Raw genomic sequence first — 21,243 nt, 5'->3', positions numbered from 1 at the left:
CCTTGTTTAAGACAGTCTTCATCTTCACAACAAGGTTATACAAATAGTCTCCTAAATTTTCTTTGAGTAATTTTATTATTTTTTAATTTTTGCATCTTTGGTCCATTTGGAGTTTCCTCTTTGTACACAGCATGAAGCAGGGAGTTCAGTTTTGTTTTCTTGCAGATGAAGAACTAATTATACCAGCCATGTAAATCATACTTTCTCTACTGAAATAAAATACCAACTTTGTCTTCTAAGTTTGGATTATATGCTTAGATTTATTTCTGAGATTGCTGTACCACTCATTCTGTGATTTAGTATGGAGGTTACACTGGAGGGAACTGGATATAATCATTTAAAAGTCTGTATGGAAGAATCAAAGCCTGAGAAGTCAGAAATGCCCAAGAGATTCATGAAAGAAAAATATTGTGAGAAAAAACTCGGTATATGTGATGGTTAATGTGTGTCAGCTTGGCTGGTACCATGATTCTCAGTGGTTTGCCAGTTATGATGTAGTTTGGCAGTCGTATGATGTTGTGATCACTTCCATGATGAAATTTAGTATAATGTGATCACCTCCATGATGGGATCTGCTGTGAGTAACCAGTCACTTGAAAGAGAGTTTCCTTGGGCATGTGGCCTGCATCGAATATAAGTGGACATTCTGGCAAGGCTCGTGGGCTTTTGCTTGCTGTGGATCCTGCAGCTAGCTCCTGTTCATCTGACCTCCGGTTCTTGGGACTTGAGCCAGCAGCTTACTTGCTGTCTTGCCTGCCGATCTCGGGATTCTTTGATCTCAGCCTGTGAGCAACAGCCTGCTCTCTGACCTGCCAATCTTGAGTTCACCAGCCCCTGCGGCTGTGTGAATCAGGAGAAGCCTCTATGCTGATCCACCAACTTGGGGCATTCTAGCCTCTACAACCGCGTGAACCATTTCCTTGATCTCTCTATATATTTATATGCCTTACCAGTTTTGCTTCTCTAGAGAACTCAGCCTAAGACAGTATATTAGATGTTAAAAATTTCTATAAAGTTGTCCTAATCAAAATACTATCGTATTGATCTAGGAACAGATGACTAAAAGAATACAAATTAAATTTTAAAGCTTTCTTTAGTCTACTACTCTAATATTTCACTACTATAATATAGCAGCTATTTTTAGTTCTTTATTTTTTCTTCCAGTCTTTGTTGGTGTAACTCAAAGTTCAGTCTCCTGGATATCCCAGATCGACTCCACCAGCTTTCTGCAGACTTCCTTTTTTTTGAAGGGAGGGCTCTCTCTCCCTAGCTCTGTTCTGCACTTCTGCGTGAGTGGTTGTTCTTAGAATATTTTCATGGTCCATTTTTTTTCCTGAAGTCTCCAGCTTTCCATCCTTGTATCCATCTTTCTCTGATCTCACTTTTATCTCCACCAGCTTCCCTCCATTCCTGTCCCTCCACCCCTTTGCTTGCTCCAAGAAATTAAAAATTTGTCTGTCTTTATTTTGGAGAGCAATGATATATGGATTATCTCACTTTGTTATGGATTGAATTGTGTCCCCCCAAAATATATGTTTTAAATCATAACCCCTATACTTGTTGATATAATCCCATATGGAATAAGACCTTCTTTATTATGTTAATGAGGTCATGTCAGTGTAGGGTGTGTTTTAAACCACTGAGTTTTGGGGTATGAAAAAGCAGATTAGGCCGAGAAGTAAGCAGGCATAGATGGGGGAAGACAGATGCCATACCATGTGAAGATGGCCAAGGAACTGAGGAACAAAAGCTGAAAAGAGACAAGGATCTCCCCCTCAGAGCTGACAGAAAAAGAAAGCCTTCTCTTAGAGCCAGTGCCCAGAATTCAGGCTCCTAAACTGTGAGAAAAATCTCTCTCTGTTAAAGACACCCACTTCTGGTATTTTTGTTATAGCAGCTCTAAGAAATTAAGACACACTCTAACCTAGGCAGCCCTAAACTCTAGATTGCTACAACCATGAGGGTCTGTTAAAGTGTTTGGCAAGGCAAACATAGCTCACTCTCTGAAGATTTCCACCTCCAGCTTTTTAAAGGAGCAACTTTTTCTCTTTGCTCCATATGCATGGTTCTTACATAATTGTAATCACAGTGCATGTACATACAAATCTGTGTTCTGTTTGCTGTTATTTCATCAAATGTATATACATATGAATTTGTGATGTTACTTTTAAGTTAGTTTTATGTGAGTTTTTACTGTCTGGAGATAGTCACCCTCATCTTCTCTTCCCCTTTTGACAGCAGAACTTCTGGTTCCTCTTTGGCTGGGATGTGTGGTGAAGGGCTGGGAGAGGGGAACGGATGAAGTCTCAAGGCACATTTCTCTGACAAATATTGAAAACAGAAAGTGGAATAAGGATTCCTAGCCTGTAAAAGACAAGCACAAAGGGTCATTCATGTATGTGACAATGAGCCCTTCCGATCCACTTCCCTTTTTGATGGTCTTTCAGTATTTTCCATAGTTTAGCACTTATTGAATCAAATGCCTAAGTGAGAATTTGGGGTCATTGCACCATAGCCTGAAAGGACAGATGCCACCGGCTTGCCCTGGCTATGCTCTCAAACGGGGCTACTGTGTCACTCAGCATACTCAAGTGGTGGCCCCACGCCTCCCCTGCCCTCTCTTCTCCCTCCTCCCTCAAATTTAGGCATCTGCCCATCTATAAAAAAACAAAGATTGGGAGGGGGTAGACCAACTTCATCCTGGGGGTGGTAACGTCCTTGAAAGCAGAAATGAAACTTTTATCAATATTACTGGTAGGAGTATAAAATAGTACAACTATTTTTTAAAAATAGTGAGGCAGTTAACAGTGGCATCACAGGGTTGGTGTCACCCAGTGTGGTAACTCATGGTGTCACCCCTTCATAGAACCCCTCTTGTACTAGACCATACAGAATCCTTAGTAATGTTTTTTGTACTAATGTTATTCGTGAATCATAATTCCCATATATCACTGAATGTAATGGCAATAGTAGTGACATAAGCAACTAGCAAAATTAAAATTACACCTTTAAATTACAACATCATACATACAGCCTAAATGTATTTACCTTAACATAGTTTCATGTGGTTACAGCAAAAATTTCGGTAAGAAAACCATAGAATTTGAAGTAAAAATGTTGAAGAATTACATCAAAATTATGTTCACTTTAATGTTAAACTTTACTGTTACATGAGGTACATTAACAGATTAGGTTTGCATAATCAATAATGGCCCAAATAATGTAGAATTGTAGACAAATGTATATGGAAATACATTCATAAGTGAAATAATACCATAAAAATAAAAAAGAACAAATACACAAGCATTTCAGCACTTAGTGAACATCTCTGCTAAACCTGAACTTTCCTTTCCTGGCTTTCAAAGCTGCAAATTTGTGAATGACTTTGAAATCAATGCCTTTCACCAACTGACTTTCAGTTGATAATATTGCAAGATTGGAAAGCCTTGACTGTCCCGTGGTAGGTCGCAAATAGTTCTTTATAAGTTTCAGCTTTGAAAAGCTCCTCTCACATGAAGCCAGACACACAGATCCTCAGAAATAATTTTAGGCTTAGTGAAAAGGTTGGGAGGGATTCTGTGAAATCCTATTCAGCTATGAATGTCAAAATGTCTGATGTTGTCCAGTCTTTGGCTTCTTCCAGATCAACCTCTGCTGCTTTCAGGTGCCTTCTCAGCCTTGGTATTTCTATTAAAAGCTCACTCTCAGATACCTCATCATAGAAAGTGGTCAGTTTTGGAATGGATACTGTCTTAGTCATCTCGTGCTGCTTTAACAGAAATACCACAAGTGGATGGCTTTAACAAAGAGAAATTCATTCTCTCACAGTCCATCCAGTAGGCTATAAGTCCAAATTCAGGGCATCAGCTCCAAGAGAACGCTTTCTCTGTCAGCTCTGGAAGAAGGTCTTTGTGATGCATCAGTCTTCCCTTGGTCTGGAAGCTTCTCTGCGCAGGAACCTCAGGTCCAGAGGACACGCTCTGCTCCTGGGACTGCTTTCTTGATGGTATGAAGTTCCCATGTGTCTCTGCTCACTTCTGTCTTTTATATCTCAAAAGAGATTGGCTTAAGACACTTTCCAATCTTGTATACTTCATCAGTATAACTGCCACTAATTCATCTATTTAGATTATAGGGATTGAATTTACAACACATAAGGAAATCACATCAGGTTACAAAATGGTACACAATTATACAATACTGGGAATCATGACCCAGCCAAATTGACAGATATTTTTGGGGGGACACAATTGAATCCATGACAGATACCTTTAACTTTTCTTTAGTTGCATATTTGAGACTCAACTCTTGAACAGCCTCAAACATGGTTGCTACTTCCTTGATGGCTCTTGATCTGACCTGGAGTTCAGAAAGAAAGCAACCAATGCACTCAAGCATCACACTCTTATTTTCTTCTTGCAGAGTGAGTGCAGCATCGCTTGCCTGCTCTCCATCCCCTCGCCTCTTCTTCTTGAACCTGGCTCTTCTCTCTACTGCAGTTCCATTTTTGTCTGATTTTAAAAGCGCTTGTTCAATTGCGTGCGTCACCAGGTGACTCTGCTCCTCATGCAGAAAAAATCTTAGCACCTTGTCTTAGTTATCTAGCACTGTTATAACAGAAATACCACAAGTGGATGACTTTAACAAAGGGGAATTTATTCTCTCACAGTCTAGTAGGCTACAAATTCAGGGCGTCAGCTCCAGGGGAAGGCTTTCTCTCTCTATCGGCTCTGGAGGAAGGTCCTGTCATCAATCTTCTCCTGGTCGAGGAGCTTCTCAGGCACAGGGATCTTGGGTCCAAAGGACACACTCTGCTCCCAGTGCTGCTTTCTTGGTGGTATGAGGTTCCCATGTCTCTCTATTTGCTTCTCTCTTGTATATCTCAAAAGAGATTGGCTTAAGAGACTGTCTAATCTTGTAGATCTCATCAGTATAACTGCTGTCAGTCCATCTCATTAACATCATAGTGATAGGATTTACAACACATAGGGAAATCACATCAGATGACACAATGGTAGACAATCATAAAATATTGGGACCTAGCCGAGTTGACAGATATTTTGGGGGGACACAATTCAATCCATGACATGCCTCTAGCTTTGTCAATACCTAGTCAAGAGTTAAGCCCTTAGTCTGCAGGTACTGCTGTGCAAGATTAGCTTCCTGAAGCACAGGTAGCACAGAAAAGTGAAATCATGGACAGTAGGCAAAAGACCTTGTGCTGCTCCTCTTCTGTCCACATTTTCATGTGGATCACAAAGAGCTTCAATGGCTGCCACAAACTTATCGAACTTTTCTTTAACTGGCTTAACTGCAGCATGATGAGCACTCAGCATGTTGTTGATACCTTTTCACTGACACTCCAGTATGGTCAATTAACACATCCTATCGATGGTGGAAGCAGCGAAGGATGAAAACATTGTCTCAAGAGTTCCAAAAAAATGTCACACAAGGTGCATTTTCAGCAAAAGAGTGTTGGCCGCACAGGTAAAGCGAACAGTCCACACATCCATTACAAATGCCTTTCTTGTTCTTTCCCTTGAGAATGGCTTGTACACCTCCATGGATTCCAGCCAGAGTGGCAGCATTATCATAACCGTGAGTGCGGCCATCATTACGTCCAGTCCATCACTTTCCAGTTTTTTAAGAATGTCAGAACTGAGGTCAGCAGCTTTTTTCCCCTTTAAAGGGAAAAATCCTAGAAAGACTTCTTTCACTTCAACTTTCCTATTGTTGATTTTTACATATCTTATCACTTCAGACATCTGGTGAGTACGTGATATGTCAGGTGTGCTGTTGAACATGACCCAAAGTACTTCGCAAACTTTATGTCCATAACAAGCTTCTCCTTCACATGATTTGCCAGGGCACTTACAAACTCATTCTGAGTTTTTGGTGCAAGATAAGAGACTGGTGTGTTCTGCTTTAATCTCATTAGGTGCTCTTTCAGCACTGGATCATATTTTGAAAGCATCTCAACCATCTCAAGAAAGTCCCTTTACTCAATGAAGATTCATCTTCCTTATGGCCACAGAATGCCGGGTTCTGCTAGGCAAGAAACAATGTGATATCAAGCAATCTGCAAGATGTCCCTCCACTTTTTCTTCTCCATTTCCATTAAAGCAATAGTGTCAGCGTAAGTGGTTTTGTGTATCCTCAGTCCTGCTGCCAATGTTTTCCAGTTTTCAAGGCAATGTAGGTGCTCTTCAGATGTCTCATGGTTATGTACTTTCAGGCTCAGTTTCCACCACTTCTGAAACCCAGTCACAGATTTGGATGTTATATCTGTAGCACTAACGGCAAACAGTTGGCAGCAAAAACAGTATAAATTCTCATTGACGAGTAAGTCAACCATCCATGATTGCAGAATTTTCTCGCCATTTGGCATCACCTTGTAAAACCACTCTTTTGAAAGCCGGTGCACATCTATCTCCCTTTGCTTTTGCATCGTTCCTTGCTGCAACACTGAAACACCCATCTTTGCTCTGGAAAGAAGCATTTCCCCTTTTGATGATTTCAACCCGAAAATGATCTGGAACTGGTATCTCCCAGAAAGAAACATCACACAAAATTTGCAAATCTTTCTCCCTGAACATCACTCATCTCATTTACAGTATCATGGCTAGAGTCACTTTCAGCACTCTCTTCTGCTTCAAATTCTGCCATTTCCACTCGTTCCTGTTCTGCAGAGTACATGCAAGCATTCACGGACGGATTACTCAATAAGCAAGGTATGCCTGGGTTTATTTGTGCTTGCTTACTAATGTGTAGTCCACAGTTTTACCTGTGAAATTGTTCAGTACAGATTAGTCAGTAAACACAATTAAGCCTATGCATACTTTGCTTCATGACTGATCTGCCACTGCTAGCATCAGAAGAATCAGCTTTATCAGTTGGGGACTGATTAGCAGAGTCTTTTGATGAACCCTGACCATCATCTGGTCTTTTGACATACTGAAACATGGAGCCACGAAGTGTTTTGAGTGATTTAATTCTTGCCTCTTTTGCTTTCCTGTGCTGGCATCCACTTGATCTCTGATTTATGCACTCCGTGTAGCATGATAGAATATCCCTGTACAATAAAAAAGTCATAAATTAGCAATATTTGAAAAAAATAAAGAAAATGTAAAACGTTAATCTACTGGATATGTTAGTTCTATCAAATGTAAATTTTAATGTATCACTATTTTTTAAACCATAATTCAAATTTAAACTCTGAAAATTTCATTGAAGTCAGATATATATTTGCAAGACAGTGATGTTTTTAAAGAAAATTAAGAAAGACTAACATTTAAAAAAACCTGAATTTAAGATTTAAGTTATATTTCTAAACATGTATCAAGAAACATAGCATTTCTCCCACTTAATGTTTTAAACTGTCAAATTTCTCTAATTATCAAAGAGTTATATAATCGATAATTGTTATACATGTTAGTACCAATTTTAATCATAGAATAATATGTGATAAATATAGCTGTAAATTTCTTAAATGTAATATTTCTTAGATTATATGAATACTAACAACGAAATTGTTTTATAAAATCTTTCTACATTGAATTACAACATTATTAGTAACTGAACAGAGGCCTTTTTTAATTTTTCTCCTTCTTTTCCTTTAATTACTAATTCATTCACAAAGAAGTTATTGATCTAGGTTCACAAATACTAATTACCACACTGTTGTAGCTAAAACACCAGAGATTTTGACAAAATCAGTGACTATAAAAACACCTGCAGCAATGACAACAGCAGCGTCCGCTTGTAGCAGGTGCAGACGAGACGGCGGGACTCAAAGCATCACTGTAGCTGGGTGATAATGACCGCTCTGGCGGGAGCACATTAGAAAGTTCAAAAGGTAAACTAGCATAGAGATTAGTCTCGAAGGTATATTGATAGACGTAACCTGGACTTATGAAAAAATTTTTTGTTGTAACTAACAATAGGGATTTTTTTTTTTTATTGTACTTCAGGTGAAGGTTTATAGAACAAATAGTTTCTCATGAAACAGTAGTACACTTATTGTTCTATGACATTGGTTAACAACCCCATGACATGTCAACCCTCTCCCTTCTCCACCTTTTTTTTTGTGTGTGTGAAAATATACATAGCCAAAGATACACCACTTCAAAAGTTTCTACATGCACAGTTCAGTGACATCGACTATGCTCTTCCAATTGTGCTGCTATTCTCACTTTAGATAAAGGTTTACAGAACAAAATAGTTTCTCATTAAACAGTTAGTACACGTTTTGCCCTATGACAATGGTTAACAACCTCACAACACATTAACACTATCCTTACTCAACCTTGGGTTCCCTATCAGCAGCTTTCCTGTCCCCTTCTGCCTTCTAGTCCTTGTCCTTGGACTGCTGTGCCTCATTAGTCCCATTTGGTTTTATGGGGCTGTCCAATACCCAGCTGAACGGTGAACCTCGGAAGTGACTTCACCACTGAGCTATATAGGGATATTTTTATAAAAAATAATAAATTTCTACTGAAACACTCATGAAAATTTTATAGATAGTCATTTTGGTGTCACCACCTCTGACAGTGTCACCTGGTGCTATCCACACCCCTTTCACCCCCTAGTGACACCACTGGCAATCAAACATCACATGACCCAGCCATTCTGCTCCTAGGTGTTTACCCAAGATAAATCAAACCTTTCTGAGAAAGAGAGGCCAATAAAGGAGATGAAGTGGGTTTTTCAGTCCTTTCTTGTGTCTTTAAGGCAGTCCCAACTAATACAGTCACTATCCGGTAAGACACTTAATTCCTCAACTAGGAACTATTACATTATTTTTCTTTTAAAAAGTAAAACAACAATAACAGACAAACAAACAAAAACTGGCAACAAAGTAGTAAGAATGTGGGGAAACAAGAGGGAAATCTGTGCTGATAGCGTCAGCGGAATGAAGGAGAAAGACCAAATTGAGCAGAGTCCTCTTCTGCCAGCCCCCTTAGGGCTTGCTTGGAGAGGGAGGGAGCAGGAGGAGTCTAGGGAGAAAAAAATCGAAAAACCAAACCCGTTGCAGTCGAGTCACTTCTGACTCATAGCGACCCTAAGAGGCAGGTAAACAGGGCAGCAACTGAGTAGCAGAAGAGAGTGAGCTGTTTCAAGAGCAAGGAATCAGACATTGTTGGGCAAAGTTGTGGTTAAGTGAAGCAGGGAGGGTCAGCTGTAGGAGGCAGACTTTGTAGGCAGGCATGGTGCAGGGGCCAAGAAGGGGAACTGTTGAAAGGTATGCAGACACACTGTTGAGTTCAACAAGGGTGAGACAAGGGGCCCTTTTCTGCTCAGCTACTTGGATGCTTGAACAAGTTAAGGAGGGAAATTATAAATCCAGGAGGAAATTTCAATGTACTTGTAGTTTTCCAGCCAGCTATGTGGCTGGGAATTTCTTAGAATGATGCAAGCAAGGGGTATTAAACGGGATTATAGATTTTGGAGTCAGCAGCATCTGGATGGTCACTGGGCATGGACTATCTGGAAGAGATCCTGCAATGACAGTTTATTGAGTGAGAGAGAAGGTCTGAGATAACCCTGGGGAGCATGGATGGTGCATGCAGAGGAAAGCTGTCCACAGAGGAGATAGAAGGAGGGGCCGTAGAGACTAGAGGAAAACTAGGAGAGATGGTGACGCATAAGCCAGGGAGAGAGAGAGAGAGATACAAGAAGTAGCAGATCAACAGAGTCAGATGTGACTGAGCTGGAAGTAGAACAGATGGCTGGAGGGAGACTTGAGTGTGTTTCAGTGATAATTGTACAGAGTGTCTGGAGAGAAAGAAGTTGAAGATGAAGGAGACGCGAAGGCCCAAAACTGTCTTGTTGGTGATGATGATGACGATGGTCACACATTATTGATCCCTTTCTGTATCACACACTGTGCTGTGATTTTAAGGTATTTTAAAAAAGTTTTCATTATGGAGATGTTCACATATGCCAAAAGTAGAGAAAATAGTATCATGAACTCCCATGTTTTCATCACTTAGCTTTAATACAGATCAACATTTTGCCAACCTTGTTTCATTTAAAAAAGAATTTAAAAAACTGCACAAAAGGATTAAAAATAGATCATATAGCTAAATGTAAAATGCAAAACTATAAAACTTCTAGAAATAACATAGGAGAAAGTCTAGATGACCTTGGGTTTGGTGGTGAGTTTTTAGTTATGACACCAGAAGCATGATCCATAAAAGAAAATAATGAGAAGTTGGACTTTATTAAAATTAAAAATGTCTGCTCTGCAAAAGACACTGTTTAAAGAATGAAAGACAAGTCACAGGCTGGGAGAAAATATCTGCATAATACATATCTGATAAAGGACTTGTATCCAAAATATAAAAGAACTCTTAAACTTCAACAATATAAACACAAACTGCCTAATCAAAAACGAGCAAAAGATCTAAACAGACATATCACCAAAGAAAATATACAGATGGCAATTAAGTCTATAAAAAGATGCTCAACATCATATGTCATTAGGGAATTGCAAATTAAAACAACTATGAGTTACTACGACACACCCATTGTTGTTGATGTTGGGTGCCGTCGAGTTGATTCCACCATGTGACAGAGTGGAACTCTCCCATAGGGTTTCCTTGGCTATAATCCTTACAGAAGCAGATGGCCAGGTCTTTCACAGAATGGCTGGGTGGGATTGAACCACCAATCTTTGGTTAGCAGCCGAGCACTTAACCATTGCACCACCAGAGCTCCTTACATACCCGTTAGAATTACTAAAATTCAAAATACTGACAATACCAAATGCTGGCAAGGATGCACAGCAACAGGAACTCTCATTCATTTCTGGTGAAAATGCAAACTGTTACAGAGACTTTGGAAGTTTCTTATAAAATTTGGTAGCTTGGCATTTTCTTACAAAGTTAAACATAGTGTTACGATACAATCCAGTAATCATGCTCCTATGTATTTACTCAATTAACTTGAAACGCAAAAACTTGCACACAAATGTTTATTTTGGCTATTCATAATAGCCAAAAAATGGAAGCAACCAAGATGGTCTTCAAAAGGTGAATGGATAAATAAATTATGGTCCATCCATACAATGAAGCATTATTCAATGATAGAAAGAAATGAGCTAACAAGCTGTGAAAAGACACGGAGGACATAGACACATCCAAACTCCTTGAGGGACTGAACTGCTGGGCGGAGGGCTGTGGGAACCATGATCTTGGGGAACATCTAGCTCAACTGGCATAACACAGTTTATAAAGACAATGTTCTACATTCTACCCTGATGACTAGCGTCTGGGGTCTTAAAAGCCTGTGAGCAGCCATCTAAGATACTCCACTGGTCTCACCCCTTCAGGAGCAAGGGAGAATGAAGACAACAGGATACAAAGAAAAGATTAGTCCAAAGGACTAATGGATCACAGCTACCACGGCCTCCACCAGACTGAGTCCAATACAGCTAGATGGTGCCTGGCTGCCACCACTGACTGCTCTGACCAGGATCACAACCGAGGGTCCTGGACAGAGCTGGAGAAGGATGTAGACAAAATTCTAACTCACAAAAAATGACTAGATTTACTGGCCTGACAGACTGGAGAAACCCCGAGAGTATGGCCCCCAGACACCCTTTTAGATCAGTGGTGAAGTCACTCCTGAGGTTCACTGTTCAGCCGGGGATTGGACAGCCCCATAAAACCAAATGGGACTAATGAGGCACAGTAGTCCAGGGACAAGGACTAGAAGGCAGGAGGTGACGAGAAACCTGGTGATAGGGAACCCAAGCTTGAGAAGGGACAGTGTTGACATGTCATGGGGTTGTTAACCATTGTCATAAGGCAATATGTGTACTAACTGTTTAATGAAAAACTATTTGTTCTGTAAACCTTCATCTAAGGTACAAAAAAAAAAAAAAAAAGAATTATCTATGTGAGATCAAATTGACAACAGCAACCCAAAAGGTTTGATAGGAAGCCTAGGGGACAGTGAGTTGAAGAGAATGGTGATGGAATAATTTGGAAAAGGATAGTGAGAATAACAGCACAACTGGAAGAATGTAATCGAGGTCACTGAATTGTACATGTAGAAATTTCTGAAATGGTGTATCTTTGGCTATGTATATTTTCACCAAAAAAAAAAAAAAAGGTCCTCCAAGGTAGAGAAGGGAGAGTGTTAACATGTGGGGTTGTTAACCAATGTCAAAAACAATATGTGTATTGACTGTTTAATGAGAAACTATTTGTTCTGTAAACCTTCACTTAAATTACAATAAAAAAAAATTAAAAAAGAAAAGACATGGAGGGACCTTAAGTGCATATCACTAAGTGAAATAAGCCAGTATGAAAAGGCTACATACTGTATGATTCCAACTATATGACATTCTGGAAAAGGCAAAACTATAGAAACAATAAAAAGATCAGTGGTTGCCAGGGGCTTGGGGAGAGGAAGGAAGGGATAAATAGGTGAAGAACATGCTGTATGACACTGTAACAGTGGATACATGACATTATATATTTGTCAAAACCCATAGAAATTCACAGTACAAAAAGTGAACCTTAATGTAAACTATGAACTTTAGTTAATAGCAGTGTCTTAGTATTGGTTCATTAACTGTAACAAATGTACCACACTAATGCAACATGTTAATTGAACTGTGTGTGTATGTGTGTGTGGAAGGTATATAGGAACTCTGTACTATCTTCTCAAATTTTCTGTAAATTTGAAACCATCCTAAAAAATAAAGTTTGTTAATTAAAACAAAAATTCTGAGAATAACCAATTAAAGAAAAAAGAATATTGAGGGGGAACTTACCTTACTAGATGTGGCTGAAACAAAATAAGCGCACACTCAATATCCAGCAGCCAAAAGACTACATTTCCCAGCCTCCCTTGCAGATAGTGTATAAATAAACCTGTTAGGTGGGACGTCCAGAAAAACTCCTGACAAGGAGGTTAGACAGCAGGCATGTGCCCTTTTCGCTCTTCCCCACTTCTTTTTCCTTTCTGCCTGGAATAAGAGATATATGGCTGGTGCTTCGGCAGCTGTCTTGGAATACGAGGAGATCTTGAGAGTGAAAACTACTGCTAAGAATAGCTGAGCAGAGTGACAGAAGAAGCATGGGTTCCTACTGAGCATGAAGCTACCTTGTTGACCCTGGGCTTACTACACTAGACTTCTTTTACATGAAAGAAATAGACTTGTTTCTTGTTTAAGCTTTTGTTATTTGTATCTACATTACTATCAGCTAAACCATGGACTGCCAGAAGAATGAACAAGTCTGTCTTGGAAGAAGTACAGCCAGGATACTCCTTAGAAGTGAGGATGGTGAGACTTTGTCTCGTGTACTTTGGACGTGTTATCAGGAGGGACCAGTCCCTGGAGAAGGACATCATGCTTGGTAAAGTAGAGGGTCAGTGAAAAAGAAAACCTTCAATGAGACGGAATGACACAGTGGCTGGAACAATGGGCTGAAACATAGCAATGATTGCGAGAATGGCACAGGACTGGGCAGTGTTTTGTTCTGTTGCGCATGAGATAGCTATGAGTCGGAACCAACTTGACAATACCTAACCACAAACACAATTCTTATATACCAGGTAATGAAACTGACTATAATGCTATTATAATGAAACCGTATGTATAACACCAGAATAAACAGTACAAGCAGAATCAAATAAAGTGTTCACAAACAAATTCAGATGGGGGTTTAATTTAAATAAAGATGACATTTTATTTAGAGGGGGAAAGATGGTTTACTTAATAAATGGTGCTGGCAGAACTGAGTATCCATCTGGAAGGAAACACAGTTACACTTCTACTACACATCATATGCAAAAATAAACTCCAGATGGATTAAGTCTAAATATGAAAAATAAATATATTAGAAAAAAATGGAAGGGATTATTTATAAATCTTTGAGAAAGACCTTCTGGAGCAAAGAGAAATTCAGAAGTTCTAAAAGTCACCATATAAAAATGATAGTTGTACATCACCTCTTAAAAAGTAACATTTTAGTGGGGAGGTATGGCGAAAGATATCAAAATCAAAAGACAAATGATAGATTACAGTAAATACATAAAACATATATGACAGAGGGTGTGTCTTGCTCATGTACATTAGCTCTTACAAACCAATAATACTACTAATAAAAAGACAATCAATGCAACTGAAAGTTGGCAAAGCATTATCAACAGGCACTTCCAGAAAAAAAAAAAAAAAAACCCACAAATCATCAGTGATATAAAAAGATGTTTAACCTCACAGATATTCATGGAAATACAAATTAACACAATAAGGAGTATAGCATTTTTGATCCATCAGTTTGGCAAAAATTTTGAAAAAAATCATTGATTTGATATGGATGGGGGATGTGAATTTTTATACTCTCTCTGGAAAATATTATGACAGTATCTATTTAAAAATGCACGCATCCCTTAATCCAGCAATATCCTATTTTGTAATCTATCTTACAAAAAGAATAACATCAGTACATAAAGAAATATGTTCAAGGAAATTTATTGTAGCATGGGTTTGCAGGGGCAAAAAGATAACGCTTAACCTGAAGAAAATGAAGAATTTAGTATGAATTCCATCAATAGAGTTGATAAATTATGGTACAGCTGCATTAGGGGAGTATTATGCAGCTTTTTAAAAGAATCAGTTAGTTATATATATATTGACCTAGAGGCATGTGTGGATCAATGGACTTTTTTGTTTTAAATGTCCACTTAACTGTGGTAATGCAACAGAGCAAACTATTTGCATTTCCTCTGTTATATAGGGAGTCACACATGGAAACTTGAGTTAACTGGCACCATATATCTGATTTATTCCTGTGATGTTTTAGCACTACTTACAGATTGGCACCTCAGGTAACTGTCTAGCTGGTCTCTCTTTATTTGCCTCTAGATGCTAGTGATCCTACCTTCCGACAATGGAAGAGTTGCTTCTATTGCACCAACCCTCCCATAGATAGCACTATAAATTCTGGACAAAACAAGCAAAAACAACATGTACTTAAAAGCACTGGAGAGCAACAAAAAGCAGGCAAACACTGGAGGGGACTCAACACTTATAAAAAGGGAACAGCACTGAGTTTCCCAGTTTTATAGCATGTTGCCAGAGGGCAGACCCCAGTCCATGCCCTGTGGGGAGCTAAAATTCAGGTAGATGATGCACAGTCTAACTGTCTTAAAGAACTGAAGGACACAGTAGCTAGGAAGCAAAAGTGGCAATCTCAGAAAGCAGAGAGTCAGTGAAGGGAGCTCCAAAGTCTATGCATAAACTTTGCCCAAACATCTGACTGACTTCTAACCTACACTTGTGCAGGGCAGACTCTGAACATTGCAGCTAAGGCTAAAGGAACTAGACGGAGATTTCTGCTGCTGCCTCCCACAGTGAAGAAGACAGAGTTTGCAGTTTGAGTCCAGTCAAAGTAACTGCCTACTTAAAAACAACAAGAACAACAACAGCCTCTTCAGGAGAACGTAACAGAATCTAAAGTCTCTACAAGTATCGTTTACAATGTCTAGGGTACAATCTAATATTACTGGGCATATGAAGACATAGGAAAATGGGGCCCACATCAAGAGAAAAGGCAATTATGAAGACTGACCCTAAGATGAGCTACATGTTGGAATTAGCAGCCAAGGTTTTAAAATAACTATTATAGCTATACTCAAACATGTAAAGGAAAATATAGTCAAAGTGAATATACCAGCCAAGAAATAGAAACATTAATAAAGAACCAAATGGAAATTCTAAAACTGAAAAATACAGTTCCATAACTGAAAAATTTACTGGTTGGGTTTACTAGCATATTGGAGATGACAGCAGAAAGAGTTAGTGAAGTTGACAATAGATAAATAAAAATGATCTAATCTGAAGAACAGAAAAAATACTGGGAGGAAGAAAAAGAACAGAACAGATACTAAAGGATCTGTGGGACAATATCAGAAGGTCTAGCGTATGTGTTAATGGAACTCCGGAAGAGAGGAGAGAGAAGAGGGCAGAAAAAATATTTAAAGAAATAATGGATGAAATTTCCCCAAATTTGGTGAAAGACATAAAATTAGAGATTAAAGAAGATCAGATAATCTCAAGCCAGAGAAATACAAAAAAAACCACAACTGGGCTCATTATAGTCAAACTGCTGAAACCCAAAGATAAAGAGAAAATACTGCAAGCTGTCAGAAAAATGACACAATATGTATAGGAGAACAGTGATTCGAATGCCCACTGACCATCAAAGACGATGGAGGCTTGACATCAGTGAAATGATATCTTTAAAGTTCTGAAAGAAAAAGAAAAAAAACTGTCAACCTAGATTTCTATATCCAGTAAAAACATCCTTCAAAAATAAAGAATAAATAAAGATATTTTCAGTTAAACATAAACTTAGAGAATCATTGCCAGCTGGCATGCACTGCATGAAAATGTTTGAAGGAAGTTCATCAAGCTCAAGGGAAATGATACCAGATGTGAACTCAGTTCTTTAGGGAGGAAAAAAGAGCACCAGAAGTGGTAAATATAGGACTAGTTTTTTCTTCTAATTTCTTTAAAATAATATGTATTAAGGTAATGTTTGATGCAAAAATTACAGCATTGTCTTTTGGATGCTCATATCATTTGTAGATGTTATATATATGACTACTATAGAAGAAAGCAAGAGGTTGGGGGAGAGTTGTTGTTGTCATTAGGTGCCATCGAGTCGGTTCTGACTCATAGTGACCCTATGTACAACAGAATGAAACCCTGCTCGGTCCTGTGCCATCCTCATGATTGTTGTTATGCTTGAGCCCATTGTTGCAGCCACGGTGTCAATCCATGTCGTTGATGGTCTTCCTCTTTTTCGCTGACCCTCTACCAAGCATGAAGTCCTTCTCCAGGTACTGGTCCTTCCTGATAACATCTCCAAAGTATGTGAGACAAGGTCTTTTCATAACCAACACCATAATTCAAAGGCATCAATTCTTCTTTGGTCTTCCTCATTCAATGTCCAGCTTTCACATGCATATGAGTCGATTGAAAACACCATGGCTTGGGTCAGGTGCACCTTAGTCCTTAAAGTGACATCTTTGCTTTTTAACACTTTAAAGAGGTCTTTGGCAGCAGATTTGCCCAATGCAATGCGTCCTTTGATTTCTTAACTGCTGCTTCTATGGGCGTTGATTGTGGATCCAAGTAAAATGAAATCCTTGACAAGGTCAATCTTTTCTCCATTTATCATGATGTTGCTTATTGGTCCAGTTGTGAGGATTTCTGTTTTCTTTACATTGAGGTGTAATCCATACTGAAGGCTGTAGTCTTTCATCTTCATCAGTAAGTGCTTCAAGTCCTCTTCACTTTCAGCAAACAGGGTTGTGTCACCTGCCTATCACAGGTTGTTAATGAGTCTTCCTCCAATCCTGATTCTTCGTTTTTCTTCATATAGTACAGCTTCTCTGACTATTTGCTCAGCATACAGATTGAATAAATATGGTGAAAAGATACAACCCTGACACACACCTTTCCTGACTTTAAACCACGTGGTATCTCCTTGTTCTGTTCGAATGACTACCTTCTGATCTATGTACAGGTTCCGCATGAGCACAATTAAGTGTTTTGGAATTCCCGCTCTTCGCAATGTTATCCATAATTTGTTATGATTCACACGTCAAATGCCTTTTCACAGTCAATAAAACACAGGTAAACATCTTTCTGATATCCTTTGCTTTCAGCCAGGATGCATGTCACATCAGGAACGATATCCCTGGTTCCACGTCCTCTTCTGAATCCAGCTTGAATTTCTGGCAGTTCCCTGTCAATGTACTGCTGCAACTACTTTTGAATGATGTTCAGCTAAATTTTACTTGCGTGTGATATTAATGATATTGTTCGATAATTTCTGCATTCAGTTGGATCACCCTTCTTTGGAATAGGCATAAATATGGATCTCTTCCAGTTGGTTGGCCGGGAAGCTGTCTTCCAAATTTCTTGGCATAGGTGAGTGAGCACTTCCAGCGCTGCATCCGTTTGTTAAAACATCTCAGTTGGTATTCCGACAATTTCTGGAGCCTTGTTTTTCACCAGTGTCTTCATGCAGCTTGGACTTCTTCCTTCAGTATTATTGGTTCTTGATCGTATGCTGCCTCCTGAAATGATTGAACATCAACCAATTCTTTTTGGTACAGTGACTCTGTGTATTCCTTCCATCTTCTTTTAATGCTTCCTGCATCGTTCAGTATTTTGCCAATAGGATCCTTCACTATTGCAGCTCGAGGCTTAAATTTTTCCTTCAGTTCTTTCAGCTTGGGAAATGCTAAGCGTGTTCTTCCATTCTGGTTTTCTAACTCCAGGTCTTTGCAGATGTATTGTAATACTTTACTTTGCCTTTTTGAGCTGCCTTTTGAAATCTTCTGGTCAGCTCTTTTACTTCATCATTTCTTCCATTCACTTTAGCTACTTGACATTGGAGAGCAAGTTTCAGAGTCTCTTCTGACATCCATTTTGGTCTTTTCTTTCTTTCCTGTCTTTTTAATGACCTTTTGCTTTCTTCATGTATGATGTCCTTGATGTCATTCCACAACTGATCTGGTCTTTGGTCATTAGTGTTCAATGTATCAAATCTATTCTTGAGATGGTCTCTAAATTCAGGTGGGATATACTCAAGGTCGTACTTTGGCTCTTGTGGACTTGCTCTAAATTTCTTCAGCTTCACCTTGAACTTGCATATGAGCAATTGATCGTCTGTTCTGCAGTAGTCCCCTGGCCTTGTTCTGACTGATGATATTGTGCTTTCTTTTTTTTTTTTTTTGTCTCTTTCCCCAGATGTAGTCTATTTGATTCCTCTGTATTCCATCAGGTGAGGTCCACATGTATAGTTGCTGTTTATGTTGTTGAAAAAAGGTATTTGCATTTGAAGAAGTCATTGGCCTTGCAAAATTCTGTTATGCGATCTCTGGCATCATTTTCATCACCAAGGCCATATTTTTCAACTGCTAATCCTTCTTCTTTGTTTCCAACTTTTACATTCCAATCACCAGTAATTATCAGTGCACCCTGATTGCGTGTTCGATCCATTTCAGACTACAGAAGTTGGTAAAAATCTTCAGCTTCTTCATCTTTGGCCTTAGTGGTTGGTGTGGAAATTTGAATAATAGTTGTATTAACTGGTCTTCCTTGTTGGTGTATGGATATTAGCCTATCACTGACAGCATCGTACTTCAGGATAGATCTTGAAATATTCTTTTTGGCGATGAATGCAATGCCATTCCTCTTCAATTTGTCATTCCCGGCACAGTTGACTATATGATTATCCAATTCAGAATGGCCAATACCAGTCCATTTCAGCTCACTAATGCCTAGGATATCGATGTTTATGGGTTCCATTTCATTTTTGACGATTTCCAATTTTCCTAGATTCATACTTTGTACGTTCTACCTTTCAATTATTAATGGATGTTTGCAGTTGTTTCTTCTCATTTTGAGTCGTGCCACATCAGCAAATGAAGGTCCCGAAAGCTTCACTCCATCCATGTCATTAAGGTCAATTCTACTTTGGGAGACAGCTCTTCCCCAGTCCTATTCTGAGTGCCTTCCAACCTGAGGGGCTCATCTTCTGGCACTGTATCAGACAATGTTCCGCTGCTATTCATAAGGTTTTCACTAGCTAAATTTTTTCAGAAGTAGACTGCCAAGTCCTTCCTAGTCTGTCTTAGCCTGGAAGCTCAGCTGAAACCTGTCCGACATGGGTGATCCCGCTGGTATTTGAATCTGTGGCATAACTTCCAGTATCACCACAACATGCAAGACTCCCACGGTACGACAAAGTGACAGATGCATGGGGGGGGGTTAGTAAATGGGTCTCAATAGTTGCAAACTTCTTACGTTTTATGATAAGTGGCACAATATTAACTCTGAGTAGTCTGTAAAAAATTAAGGATGAATATTTTAATTCCTAGAACAACCACTGAAGATATGACCACATAGTTAATAACTAAATTAGAATTGAATTCTTGTTGTTATTATTGTCAGGTGCCCTCGAGTCAGTTCTGACTCATAGTGACCCCATGTACAACAGAATGAAACACTGCCGAGTCCTGTGCCATTCTCACAATTGTTGCTATGTTTGAGGCCCTTGTTGCAGCCACTGTGTCAATCCATATTGTCAAGGGTCTTCCTCCTTTTCACTGACCCTCGAATTTACCAAGCATGATGTCCTCCTCCAGGGACCGGTCCCTCCTGATAACATGTCCAAACTACGTGAGACAAAGTCTAGCCATCCTCTCTTCCGAGGAGCACTCTGGCTGTACTTCTGCCAAGACAGACTTGTTTGTTCTTCTGGCAGTCCCTGGTATAGTCAATATTCTTAGCCAACACCATAATTCAAAGGTGTCAATTCTTCTTCATCATTAATTATTCCTTATTCATTGTTCAGCTTTCTCATGCATATGAGGTGATTGAAAAAATTCATAGCTTGGGTCAGGCACACCTTAGTCCTCAAAGTGACAGTTTGCTTTTCAACACTTTAAAGAAGTGTTTTGCATTAGATCTTCCCAATGCAATATGTCGTTTGATTTCTTGACTGCTGCTTCTGTGGGTATTGATTGTGGATCCAAGTAAAATGAAATCTTTGACAACTTCAATCTTTTCTCCATTTATCATGATGTTGCTTATTGGTCCAGTTGTGAGGATTTTTGTTTTCTTTGTGTTGAGGAGTAATCCATACTGAAGGCTGTAGTCTTTCATCTTCATCAGTAAGTGCTTCCAGTCCTCTTCGCTTTCAGCAAGGAAGATTCTGTCATCTGCATATCGCAGGTTGTTAATGAGTCTTCCTCCAATCCTGATGCCACTTTCTTCTTCATATATTCCAGTTCCTCGGATTATTTGCTTAGCATACTGATTGAATAAATATGGTAAATGGATTCAACCCTGATGCACATCTTTCCTGATTTTAAACCATGCAGTATCCCTTTATTCTGTTTGAGCAACTGCCTCTTGTTCTATGTACAGGTTCCTCATGAGCACGACTGAGTGTTCTGGAATTCCCATTCCACAATTTATTATAATCCACAAAGTCAAATGCCTTTTCATAGTCAATAAAACACAGGTAAATATCTTTCTGGTATTCTCCGCTTTCAGCCAAGATTCATCTGACATCAGCAATGATATTCCTCATTCCACGTCCTCTTCTGAATCTGGCTTGAATTTCTGGCAGTTCCCTATAGATGTAGTGCTGCAACTACTTTTGAATGATGTTCAGCAAAATTTTACTTGTATGTGATATTAAT

Source organism: Trichechus manatus, unplaced genomic scaffold (genome assembly GCF_000243295.1).
Source record: "Trichechus manatus latirostris isolate Lorelei unplaced genomic scaffold, TriManLat1.0 scaffold00007, whole genome shotgun sequence".
Classification (NCBI taxonomy): domain Eukaryota; kingdom Metazoa; phylum Chordata; class Mammalia; order Sirenia; family Trichechidae; genus Trichechus; species Trichechus manatus.
This window is presented reverse-complemented; position numbering follows the sequence as displayed.